Source organism: Nerophis lumbriciformis, linkage group LG29 (genome assembly GCF_033978685.3).
Source record: "Nerophis lumbriciformis linkage group LG29, RoL_Nlum_v2.1, whole genome shotgun sequence".
Classification (NCBI taxonomy): Eukaryota; Metazoa; Chordata; class Actinopteri; order Syngnathiformes; family Syngnathidae; genus Nerophis; species Nerophis lumbriciformis.
In genome coordinates this window covers 32151976-32155000 of record NC_084576.2, presented here as the reverse complement: position 1 = coordinate 32155000, position 3025 = coordinate 32151976, and positions in this window count along the sequence as shown.

The window sequence follows — 3025 nt, the reverse complement described above, 5'->3', positions numbered from 1 at the left end:
TTCTAAGAGCTAAAGATGCAAAGGCAATACTATCCCTAAAAGTCTGCTTCATTTTTTTGATGGTTTGGTGGAATTCCAAAAATAGCCAATTCTGCACAAGGCGTCAATTTAAAATTTAATGCATCTGCAATATGTTTAAAAATAATAATAATAATATTTTTTTTATATCTTTGTTAAAAACATTTATCTTTTTTTATTTCATTTATATATATTTTTTATTATTATTTATTAATATTTAATACTCTATTTGTATTTGCTTTTGTTTTCTTTCCTTATTGTTGAAAGCTTAGACATGTTATAAGTAGACGCAGCATTGGCTGCTGTGACGCGAGAAATTGGGCCGCCATCTTGAAGTGGTGATGAGGAGCCGGCGAGTAGCCTAAACTGACAGTTGACAGGTAGAAAACAAAGATGCTAAACTGACAGTTGACAGGTAGAAAACAAAGATGGTGTTCAGCGTTTTTCTGCTCAAATGAGCGGACTGTTGAAAATAGGAATCGGGTGATTACTTTTCACAAGTAAGATTTAACATTAACGTACTATTGGTTGTATTTTGTGGAAAGAATATTACCACAGAGTTGAGAAGTATATATTCAATATACATATATATAAATATATATATATATATATTGTATATAGTTCTCTGCAAACCTATGAAATGTTCTATTTGGTCTTCATTATTTTGTCAGAATGCACCAGAATGCTTCATTTGCATGTGAAAATCACAAAGAAATGGTTTTACAAACTTTCAGCCCCACCTAAAACAAAATTCACCAGACGCCACTGACTATGATGCATTCTCATTTTAGGCAAAGTATAAGACAATACTTTCTTAACAGTATAATTGTAAGCAGGAATAAGTCTTCAAGTAACAATATTCAAATACTAACATTGTTGGGTAAAACAGAATTTGGTTTTATTCTGAATCCAGTGAAACAGATTGGTGGTTTTAGCTGATATAAAGACTTTCAGGTGTTTATATATGTTTATGTTGAAGTATTTGGCAGACGCTTTTATCCAAAGCGACATACATAAAAGATACATATAAAACAATCATCCATCCATCCATCCATCCATTTTCTACCGCTTATTCCCTTTGGGGTCGCGGGGGGCGCTGGAGCCTATCTCAGCTACAATCGGGCGGAAGGCGGGGTACACCCTGGACAAGTCGCCACCTCATCGCAGGGCCAACACAGACAGACAGACAACATTCACACTCACATCCAATATCAATATATATCAATACAGTCTGCAAAGGATACAGTCCGTAAGCACACATGATTGTGCGTGCTGCTGGTCCACTAATAGTACTAACCTTTAACACTTAATTTTACTCATTTTCATTAATTACTAGTTTCTATGTAACTGTTTTTATATTGTTTTACTTTCTTTTTTATTCAATTGATTTCTTATTTTATTTTATTATTTTTTCAAAAAAAGGACCTTATCTTCACCATACCTGGTTGTCCAAATTAGGCATAATAATGTGTTAATTCCACGACTGTATAAATCGGTATCGGTTGATATCGGTATCGGTAATTAAGAGACAAGACAATATCGGAATATCGGATATTGGCAAAAAGCCATTATCGGACATCCCTAGATAAAATTATTGTTAATTTTCTGTAGTTGAATAACTAAATTTGTTGCATTATTTAAAAATCCATTAAGAAAAATTGTCAGCAAAGATGGTCGCAAAACACTACAGCTTAGAGGGAAACTGCTATTATGGGGTATTTTGTCTGTCATTCACATATTTTAAATTGTTTTATGCATTCTAACCTGTACAGAAACGCTAGCAAGAGTCAGCTAACAAAGAAAGTAATAGGATTTGCTCTAATCCACCTATAAAGCAGTCAAAAACCATCCAAAAACCTACAACAATGTTTCATATACATATGTACCGGGTAATGTACCAACAGATTTGCATTTATTTCACAGAAGCATCACAACGTTCGCCATTTCCTAACAACAACTACTACTAATCATGACAGACTTTATGAGAGACGACTACTTTGGAACAAATAGTGACCCAAAATCTTATATTTTTCAGCCTGAATATACAGAGGATGAGCTACAAGTTTTAGAAGCTGAGTGATAAGCAGATCCAGCAAGTAGCACTATTGCTAAACAAGAAATTCTACGAACACAATCAAACAATCACTTACTGCACAATGTCTGATCTCACTAGGATGCCGACTGATGGGATGTTTACATCTTCCAATTTAAAATAAAAAATAATCATAATTAAAAAGGGGGAGTGCAAACGTCTGTTTGTGTTTTTTTGCAATCTCTTAAGTTTAAATTGAATGTCAAAGTTGACAAACTTCTTAGGGCATGATTTATAATCTACAATTAACTTTTACTAACTCAAGAGGGGATGCAGCAGCTCACCGGTTCAGTATGTAAAAAGCTGCATGAGCTCGTCTCTGATCACGGCGCCGCTAAAAGTAGTTCTTCTGTGTTAACGCTTATAATAACAATATCGCAAATACTTGGTTAACAGTGTAAACATAATCATTTAAGGGAAGAATGTAATACAAAATATCAATACAAAGTGTTAAGACAGAATAAACTACAGTACAATACAGTCTATAAGATATATCGATATCTAATGTATTCAAACATTGTTTATGTAGCATGTATATATAACCTAATCATATTGTTTCTTCAATTTAAAAATAGCTGACCCTTTTTTCTCCCTTCTCTCGGATTATATTCCCAGTTTTGATCTCAGACGTCTGGTCACTTATAGCATATAAGAATATTCTATTACTGTTAAGCAAACTATGAATAATAAAACATGTGTCCTTTATCATAGCTACACGTATGACAAAAAAGCGGGTGAAAATCAGTGGTATTCAGTGAAGTAAAATGAATTAAATGCGCTGACAGTTCATTGCTTCTGCCAAATGAATTGCACTGAGTGGAGCGGATCACCACTCCAAGATGGCGGCCCCGCGTGTCGTCAGCGCCTGTAGGCAGTAGCGCTCTATCGGCTTCCGGTCTAACTTCCGGTTTGCCA